General features: G+C 46.2%; 1 long non-coding RNA gene across 1 annotated transcript; it reads right to left on the bottom strand.

The window, feature by feature from the left end:
* Positions 1–2,713: 2,713 nt before the first annotated feature.
* Positions 2,714–10,727, bottom strand: LOC141130164 (uncharacterized). Its single transcript, XR_012242013.1, has 3 exons — positions 10,698–10,727; positions 5,936–6,187; positions 2,714–2,918 (listed from the first exon to the last, which is right to left on the bottom strand). It is a non-coding gene; the product is annotated as an uncharacterized lncRNA (long non-coding RNA).
* Position 10,728: the final 1 nt, after the last annotated feature.

Here is a 10,728-nt window from a genome sequence, read left to right as displayed (position 1 = left end):
GAGAGAGGGAGAGGGCACTTTTTTTTTGCTGCAGCAAACTCAGCCGGAAGTCCCCCCCTTCCCCCACAGCCGGGCCATTCACAAAGCACAGCACTCTTCACACATGCACAGTAGGGAACCGGCTGTGAAGAATCGGCTCGGGTGAGGACACCGCTGGATTCGTGGACAGATAAGTGGCCTAATAGTACTTGTAGCTGATGACTTTTAATTTTTTCTTAAGGAGCCCGGAGCTCCACTTTAAGTAAAGTTCAGATGCTGAAATCAATTAGAGTTGAATGTTAAAAAAAAAAAAAAATAATGGCCATTTTCTAGGCTAATAATTAAAGGATTATCAAAGAAATGTCCATGGGGGGCTGGGAACTGTCCCGGGGGACATGTACCAAATTAAAGAAATGTGCATTAAACTTGCCTACTTAGTACTTTTACCCCCTTCCCGCCCAGGCCAATTTACTGTAACACTTTGAATGACAATTGCGCGGTCATGCAGCACTGTACCCATATGGGATTTTTTGTCATGTTTTTCACAAAAATAGAGCTTTCTTTGGTGGTATTTAATCACTGTTGGGTTATTTATAATTTTTTTTTTTTGCTAAACAAACAAAAAAATACCAAATATTTAGCAAAAAAAAACGAATAAAAAGAAAAATGTGGGACTTTATATGAAGCACACAGGTGGATAAAAAGTCAAGTTTATTGAATAAAAGTAATATATAAAATGATAATAATCAGGGGCTGTATATTGTCAAAATCTAATACATGTATATACACAAACATAGTCACATGATTGTCACATGATCACAGACAGTGTATGTATATATATATGATAACACATGATTCACAATGAGGAGTAGATACAATTCTACAACCCATGATAGATTGAAGCACAGCGTATTTATTCAATACTTTTATTCAATAAGCTTGACTTTTTATCCACCTGCGTGCTTCATATAAAGTCCCACCTTTTCTTTTTATTCATATAGATAGGGATGGAGGCCGATGTCCCTACCAGGCTATTGTCTCATGTAAAGTCCCAAACCGTTTTTCTTTTTCTTGGGGCGATCCCAGGAGGACGCCATATGACGCATTCTCAGAACTGGCTGACCATGCTGAAGCTGTCATTTTACTATAGCGCAGTCAGCAAATAGTTAAAATGCAATTTTCCTATAAATAACATGCCTGGGGGGTGTCCTGACCTTGCCTGTGAAGTGGTGCATGTATAATTTTTTTTATTTTTTTTACCTGTAAGGTAAAGGCATAATGTGCTAGTATGCATCCCATACTAGCACATTATGAAATGCTTACCTTAGAATGAAGCCCCCCAGCAGCACACTGTTACCGCTCAGAGGGCTGACATCTTCCCCCGGTCTTCATCCCGGGTTTGCGGCCTCCTGCTACATGAGTGGCCAGGGGAGCGATAACGGCATATCCTGCACATGTGCTCGGGAGCTGCGGTTTGCATCCCCCTCTATATGAATGAGAACCTCTGGGTATTTTTTCAAAAAAAAAAGAAAAATAGTAAATAAAGACACTTTTGACATGTCGTTTATTTAAAAAAAATCAGTAAGCTCAAAAAAAAAAAACACAATGTAAATCCTTCATGAATAATGCCCTCCAGAAATGCAGATCCACAATGTTGCCCGCTGACTCACTGAAAGTAGAAACCCCCCGACAGATGACACAATCCTCCTCTGACAACTGCTCGCCACAAATGACAGCTCCCTGTCCCCACCATAGAACTTGCTAAGAGAGTATAGTATACTTGTAGTTTGTTTGTCTATACCTTGATCAATATTGGTTTTGGCAATGCTGTAAAAATATATCTTCATAATAAATTCTCCTCTGCTGGTGTCTTCCTTATTACCCATTTGGGAGATTTCCCCTCATTTCCTATCATGGTGACCACACAGGAAGTGAATGAAAATCCTCCCAATATGGAGCAAAACAGCAATAAAAAACTGCCAGAAGGTCTAACTCTTCTTATCTCTGTTATAATATTTTATAAAAGTACTTAGCTGGAATTGGGCTTCATCTACAAATGTCCTGGTAGGTTTTTTTTGGGAAAAATAGAACGTCTCACAATTATAAAGAGATTATGAAGCAGCTCATTCTGGTGTCCTCCTCACATTATGTTCTTGTATGACGTCTTCTACTGAATGTTGGGTCTCTGTTTAAGTTTTTATTTCTGTCCCTCTGCATAAAAACTGTATTTTATATTAGGACTTGTTCTGTGGTGTGGTCAGTGGTGAAGGGTTGGTGGCCAGTGTCCAGGGTTCCCTCCTAGGTAGGGGTGACGCAAGTCCAAAACCACCCAAGATACACTGCCTGAAAGATATCAAAGCTGACAGCAAATCATAGGTGTTGGAGGCATTGCCCACCCCGCAACTGCATGTATGTAATGGGCATGCTGTGGGGGGGGGGGATACCTCCACTGCCCATTATTGGCTGTCAGCTTGGACACCTTCTCTGTGCCCTCTAAGAATTCTTCACTCAGGGAAACCAACCCTGTGGCCCCATCCATGATACACCTCTGGGTGGGATCTATATGGGAAGGGAAAAGGCTCTGATGGAAGCTGATCATTCTGTTATGTTATGTATTTCCTGGATTGTAATCTTTGTGTCTGGAATATTTTATCTTTCAGTAAAATCTTTAGTAGTGAATTCAGCCTGGAGACATTTCTCTCACTCACCTGCACAGGAGATGTTGATGGATCTACTTAGATTATTGATCTGATTGGTGACATCACAGCGGAGGGTTCCGGAGACCGGAGGAGGAGGAAGAGTTACCCGGCTGTGTGAGGAGACGGATCTTCCATCCAAACTCCAGGAATAACGCGGATCTGATCCTTTCACCGAACATTCGGCCTCTGTGCTCCCATCCGGGAGACAGGAGGAGGTCACAGTGATGTCAGAGAGGGGGACTGGAGGAGGAGAAATCACATTATGGGAAGATTAGAAGAGCAGAAAAAAAGAAAAGCAGAAATGAATGAAGTATACATAGCTCCCAACTGTCCCTGATTTGGAGCAATGTCCCTCTGTCCCCCTCATTTGTCCCTCATTTTGGTCTGATCTATATAATTGTATATAAAATGTATTGTTTTAAATAGTGTTTCCCAGAGCTAAACCTTTCATCCAAATTCTAAATTGCTGCATTTGTAAATATCAAAAGCCAATATAATGGAATAGTAGTGGTAAAAAAAGAAAAGCACTTGTGGGTTTAACTAATATATTTTTTTTGTAGAATTCTCCTTTAAGGGGGTGTGGCAGGGGGTGTGTTTTATGGCCACATACTTTTGCTAATAGGTGCCCCTCATTCCCATCTCAAAAAGTGTATGTCTCCTCCACCATGTCTCCTCCACCATGTCTCCTCCAACATTGTTCCTCAACTGTGTCTCCTCCACTATGTCCTTTCATGTCAGATGTCAGGAATGTGTTACCAGCCATCAGGCTAAGACCTGCTGTTATTTGCTGACAGAGAACATCCATAGGCAAGGCCCTCCTTTCAGGCTCCATTTGGCTGAATGGTACTGTCACCTACCTGTATGCAGACCCTGAGATGATGGGGAAGGTCTCTTGTACAGTTCCTATCTGAGAACCCCTGGATGTTGAGACAGAGTCTACAGGGGTGAAGGAAAGGCACAAGTGTCAAGGTGTAGACACTGAGCAGGAACTTGGGAGCGCTGATATCTGATAAATCAGACGTATAGCTGACAATGCACTGTGGAGATGCCAAGTTCAGTTGAAGGTGGAGCCAGGTAAAAAGCCTGGTTTGGTAATTGCTGTGTAGAAAGACAGCAGGATGTGAGAAGAATCAGAGTCAGGAAGAGGCAGAAGTTGGCAACAATACTGAACAAAAACATAGTCAGTCTCAGTACCGGGATTTGGGCTCTCAGTTTAAGACTAGGAAAATCTCACCTGAGACAGCCCTGGCCTGGGAAGCGATGGTGATTGGCCAGCTAATCACTGTGTGTCAAAACCTGTCTGTCTGTCAAAACACCACCAGTGCTTGTGATAGCATACCTACCTTTGTGTGTTTGTGCTTGACCCAGCTGACATCTTCTCTGATCTACTTAGACAGGCTTAGACACGGTGGAAGAAACAAGGTGGAGGTCACATGGTGATGGAGAACTGATAAAGGAACATGGTGGATAAGACACGGTGGACACATTTCTGGAACATGGTGGAAGGAGACATGATGGAGGAGACATGGCGATAAAGGATATGTGGTGGAGGAGATATGATGCAGGAGGCATGATGGAGGAGACACATTGGACATGGTGGGGGAGACACATTGGACATGGTGGGGGAGACACAGTGGAGGGAACATGGTAGAGGAGAAGCAGTGTAGGGGGCACGGTGAAGGAGACAAGGTGGAGGAGACACTGTAGAAGAGACACAATGGAGGGAACATTGTAGAGAAGACATGATAGAGTAAACACGGTGTAGGAGACATAATGGAGAAGACACGATGGTGGAACATGGTTGAAGAGACAACTGAAGGAGACATGAAGGAGCAGACACAGTGGAGAAGATGTGGCAGAGGAGATATGTTGGAGGGGACATGGTTGAGGTGATAAGATGGAGGGGACATGGTGGAGGAGACCTGATGGAGGAAACACAGTGGAGAGGACATTGTGGAGGAGATATGGTGAGGGAAACAGGGGTGGAGGGGACATGAAAAAAGGGGACATGGTGGGGGAGGCATGGCGGAGCTGATTTATTAAGGGAGTAGAGCATAATCACTCTACAAGGTGAATTTTAAGTTAGCTTAGTAAATGAAGTAAAGATAAGTTAAAATTTATTTTGCAAAGATTATCAAATCATGTGCAAGGAAAAAGGAAAAAAAAAAGACAGGATATTTCCTTACAGCCATTCACTAAGATAAGTGGAAGTAACTGTACAAAGTGAAGATGCTCAACTTCTTTAGTAAATCCACCTAATGAGACACTTTATTGAATATGATGAACCCAAAGGATTGATATATCGAGAGAGATCTCTACTGATTTATTTCAGACAATTAAATACAATTTCCTTTATGGATGGAGATGGTGAATTAGATGATTCTTTATAAATTTACTTTCTCTACAGATAACTTGATGACCTGAAACTTAAAGAAAACATCATTTCAAGGAAGAGTGGAGACGGGGGAGGGGGGGAGGGGTTGTTCTATTTCCCAGATTGGAGACAAAGGAGCTTTTTATTGATATAAATCTCATTTACTGGATTGCAGACAAATATATATTGTCAGGACTTTTATTCAGGGGGAACGCAGTTCTGGGAACCTCCAGCACTGAATGTGTCTAATGGAAGGGATGCTGGGGTGTGCTGGGGGGATCTATTGTCACTTGGGATCTATTGTTTCCGGCAGGTCTGTTTTAGCTGGGGAGGTTTATTGTTGCTAATGGGGGATCTATTGTTGCTGGGAGGGAGAGGTGTATTGTTGCTGGCTGCTAGGAGATTAATTGTTGCTGGAGGATGTCTATTGTTACTGGGGGGGTATTTTGTTGTGGGGGGTCTGTTGTTGCTGGGAGGGATCTACTGGTGAGGGAGAGGTCTACTGTTGCTGGCTGCTGGGGGATCAGTTGTTGCTGTAGAAGGTCTATTGTTGCAGGGGGGGATCTATTGTTACTGGGGAGTCTATTGTTGGGAGGAGGGGTCTATTATTGCTGGGAGGATCTACTGTTGCTGGGAGGGGAACATTGCTACTGGGGGATCTATTGCTGCTGGGATACAAATTATAATTCATACAAAGTACATGGCATCCCAAAATCAATGGTTCTGTACTCTCTAAAGGGGGAGTACTTGGAGGTGGGTAGGGGGCGGAGACAAGGGGTGACTTGGAAGGGGGAGGGGTATCTGCACCTGGTCTCTCAGAAAAAAAATCCCTTTATATTGTCATCTACAGACATTTCTCCATCCACTTCTGATGTCTCCTCACCTGGACAGGTGACCCCGGCTCTGCTCTCCTCTGACCGGCTGACCCCATTCTCCACAGTACAGGTGATGTTCCAGGGCTCCGGTGACCCCACAATGGCTGTAATGTTATTGGCAGATGTGGAATATCTCTCCTGGGATCCTCCAATCACAGATAGACGGATATTCGGCTTAGTCCCCTCCTCCACCTTGCAGGAGATCTCAGCGTTGCCATTCCAGAGACATGAGACATGGAGGAGCGGAACCGATACTGGAACTGAGAGAGACAATCATTTCCATTGATCAGATCCAATATATACACAGCATGCCCCTCCCCCATCCTTACCTATAATCAGGTGTGCAGACATCTTCCTGGAGACTGGAGGAGATAGATTGTGTCTGTGTGCACCCCTCCCCCAAACACTAAATCCCCCCACTAACACGACACCCATTTTCTTCAGTCATGTGACCCCCATCAGGGTTGTCACCCCACACAACTTTTATTTACTGACAAAACATTTAGAATTTACTGAAGAAGCTCATTATATTACTGACAACCTGAAATATGACAGAAACTCCTATTAGAGACGACTCTTTCCTAAGAGGTGAAACTTGATTGGTTGATGTTGGCAGAAGCTCCGCCCTCCTTTGGGGATCTGTCACCCCGCCATCAATGGTCACATCTACCACATGGGGACCCCGAGCAGACCTTCTTACCTTCTACATGGACGGTGTATATAAAGACACGGAGCGGGGAGGACACTGCTAGGACTGGGGGTGGAGGTTGGATGGACTTACCTTCTACATGGAAGGTGTATATAAAGACACGGAGCGGGGAGGACACTGCTAGGACTGGGGGTGGGGGTTGGATGGACTTACCTTCTACATGGACGGTGTATATAAAGACACGGAGCGGGGAGGACACTGCTAGGACTGGGGGTGGAGGTTGGATGGACTTACCTTCTACATGGACGGTGTATATAAAGACACAGAGTGGGGAGGACACTGCTAGGACTGGGGGTGGGGGTTGGTCGGACTTACCTTCTACATGGAAGGTGTATATAAAGACACGGAGCGGGGAGGACACTGCTAGGACTGGGGGTGGGGGTTGGATGGACTTACCTTCTACATGGACGGTGTATATAAAGACAAGGAGTGGGGAGGACACTGCTAGGACTGGGGGTGGGGGTTGGATGGACCTACCTTCTACATGGACGGTGTATATAAAGACAGGGAGCGGGGAGGACACTGCTAGGACTGGGGGTGGGGGTTGGATGGACTTATCTTCTACATGGACGGTGTATATAAAGACACGGAGCGGGAAGGACACTGCTAGGACTGGGGGTGGGGGTTGGATGGACTTACCTTCTACATGGATGGTGTATATAAAGACAGGGAGTGGGAGGACACTGCTAGGACTGGGGGTGGGGGTTGGATGGACTTACCTTCTACATGGATGGTGTATATAAAGACACGGAGCGGGGAGGACACTGCTAGGACTGGGGGTGGGGGTTGGATGGACTTACCTTTTACATGGATGGTGTATATAAAGACAGGGAGCGGGGAGGACACTGCTAGGACTGGGGGTGGGGGTTGGATGGACTTACCTTCTACATGGACGGTGTATATAAAGACACGGAGCGGGGAGGACACTGCTAGGACTGGGGGTGGGGGTTGGATGGACTTACCTTCTACATGGATGGTGTATATAAAGACTAAGGATGAGCCGAACACCCCCCTGTTCGGTTCGCACCAGAACATGCGAACAGGAAAAAAGTTCGTTCGAACACCGTTAAAGTCTATGGGACACGAACATGAATAATCAAAAGTGCTAATTTTAAAGGCTAATATGCAAGTTATTGTCATAAAAAGTGTTTGGGGACCTGGGTCCTGCCCCAGGGGACATGGATCAATGCAAAAAAAAGTTTTAAAAACGGCCGTTTTTTCAGGAGCAGTGATTTTAATAATGCTTAAAGTCAAACAATAAAAGTGTAATATCCCTTTAAATTTCGTACCTGGGGGGGGTCTATAGTATGCCTGTAAAGGGGCGCATGTTTCCTGTGTTTAGAACAGTCTGACAGCAAAATGACATTTTGAAGGAAAAAAGCCATTTAAAACTACCCGCAGCTATTGCATTGCCGACAATACACATAGAAGTTCATTGATAAAAAACGGCATGGGAATTCCCCAAAGGGGAACCCCGAACCAAAATTTAAAAAAAAAAATGACGTGGGAGTCCCCCTAAATTCCATACCAGGCCCTTCAGGTCTGGTATGGATATTAAGGGGAACCCCGGCCAAAATTTAAAAAAAAAAATGACGTGGGGTTCCCCCTAAATTCCATACCAGACCCTTTAGGTCTGGTATGGATTTTAAGGGGAACCCCGCGACAAAAAAAACAAAAAAAAAAAACGGCGTGGGGTCCCCCCAAAAATCCATACCAGACCCTTATCCGAGCACGCAGGCAGGCCGCAGGAAAAGAGGGGGGGACGAGAGTGCGCCCCCCCTCCTGAACCGTACCAGGCCACATGCCCTCAACATTGGGAGGGTGCTTTGGGGTAGCCCCCAAAACACCTTGTCCCCATGTTGATGAGGACAAGGGCCTCATCCCCACAACCCTGGCCGGTGGTTGTGGGGGTCTGCGGGCGGGGGGCTTATCGGAATCTGGAAGCCCCCTTTAACAAGGGGACCCCCAGATCCCGGCCCCCCCCTGTGTGAAATGGTAAGGGGGTACAAAAGTACCCCTACCATTTCACTAAAAAACTGTTAAAAATGTTAAAAATGACAAGAGACAGTTTTTGACAAATCCTTTATTTAAATACTTCTTCCTTCTATCTTCCTTCATCTTCTGGTTCTTCTGGCTCTTCTGATTCTTCCTCCGGCGTTCTCGTCCAGCATCTCCTCCGCGGCGTCTTCTATCTTCTTCTCCTCGGGCCGCTCCGCACCCATGGCATGGGGGGAGGCTCCCGCTCTTCTCTTCATCTTCTTCATCTTCTTCTCTTCTTCTTTTCTTCTCTTCTTCTCTTCTTCTCTTCTTCTCTTCTTCATTTTCTTCTCCGGGCCGCTCCGCACCCATGCTGGCATGGAGGGAGGCTCCCGCTGTGTGACAGCGCTCCTCGTCTTACAGTTCTTAAATAACGGGGGGCGGGGCCACCCGGTGACCCCGCCCCCCTCTGACGCACGGGACATGACGGGACTTCCCTGTGGCATTCCCCGTGACGTCACAGGGAAGTCCCGTCAAGTCACCATGCGTCAGGGGGGGCGGGGTCACCGGGTGGCCCCACCCCCCGTTATTTAAGAACTGTCAGACGAGGAGCGCCGTCACACAGCGGGAGCCTCCCTCCATGCCAGCATGGGTGCGGAGCGGCCCGGAGAAGAAAATGAAGAAGAGAAGAAGAGAAGAAGAGAAGAAAAGAAGAAGAGAAGAAGAAGATGAAGAGAAGAGCGGGAGCCTCCCCCCATGCCATGGGTGCGGAGCGGCCCGAGGAGAAGAAGATAGAAGACACCGCGGAGGAGATGCTGGACGAGAACGCCGGAGGAAGAACCAGAAGAGCCAGAAGAACCAGAAGAACCAGAAGATGAAGGAAGATAGAAGAAAGAAGAAGTATTTAAATAAAGGAATTGTCAAAAACTGTCTCTTGTCATTTTTAACATTTTTTACAGTTTTTTAGTGAAATGGTAGGGGTACAAATGTACCCCCTTACCATTTCACACAGGGGGGGGCCGGGATCTGGGGGTCCCCTTGTTAAAGGGGGCTTCCAGATTCCGATAAGCCCCCCGCCCGCAGACCCCCACAACCACCGGCCAGGGTTGTGGGGATGAGGCCCTTGTCCTCATCAACATGGGGACAAGGTGTTTTGGGGGCTACCCCAAAGCACCCTCCCAATGTTGAGGGCATGTGGCCTGGTACGGTTCAGGAGGGGGGGGCCACACTCTCGTCCCCCCCTCTTTTCCTGTGGCCTGCCAGGTTGCGTGCTCGGATAAGGGTCTGGTATGGATTCTTGGGGGGACCCCACGCCGTTTTTTTTTTTTTTTTGGCACGGGCTTCCCCTTAAAATCCATACCAGACCTGAAGGGTCTGGTATGGAATTTAGGGGGAACCCCACGTCATTTTTTTTTTAAATTTTGGCCGGGGTTCCCCTTAATATCCATATCAGACCTGAAGGGCCTGGTATGGAATTTAGGGGGACTCCCACGTCATTTTTTTTTTTAATTTTGGTTCGGGGTTCCCCTTTGGGGAGTTCCCATGCCGTTTTTATCAATGAACTTCTATGTGTATTGTCGGCAATGCAATAGCCGCGGGTAGTTTTAAATGAGTTTTTTCCTTCAAAATGTCATTTTGCTGTCAGACTGTTCTAAACACGGGAAACATGCGCCCCTTTATAGGCATACTATAGACACCCCCCAGGTACGAAATTTAAAGAGATATTACACTTTTATTGTTTGACTTTAAGCATTATTAAAATCACTGCTCCTGAAAAAACGGCCGTTTTTAAAACTTTTTTTTGCATTGATCCATGTCCCCTGGGGCAGGACCCAGGTCCCCAAACACTTTTTATGACAATAACTTGCATATTAGCCTTTAAAATTAGCACTTTTGATTTCTCCCATAGACTTTTAAAGGGTGTTCCGCGGCATTCAAATTTGCCGCGAACACCCCAAATTGTTCGCTGTTCGGCAAACTTGCGAACAGCCAATGTTCGACTCGAACATGAAGCTCATCCCTAATAAAGACATGGAGCGGGGAGGACACTGCTAGGACTGGGGGTGGGGGTTGGATGGACTTACCTTCTACATGGATGGTGTAATCATCTCTCTG

This window comes from Aquarana catesbeiana, linkage group LG02, assembly GCF_042186555.1.
Source record: "Aquarana catesbeiana isolate 2022-GZ linkage group LG02, ASM4218655v1, whole genome shotgun sequence".
NCBI lineage: Eukaryota > Metazoa > Chordata > Amphibia > Anura > Ranidae > Aquarana > Aquarana catesbeiana.
This window is presented reverse-complemented; position numbering and strand designations above follow the sequence as displayed.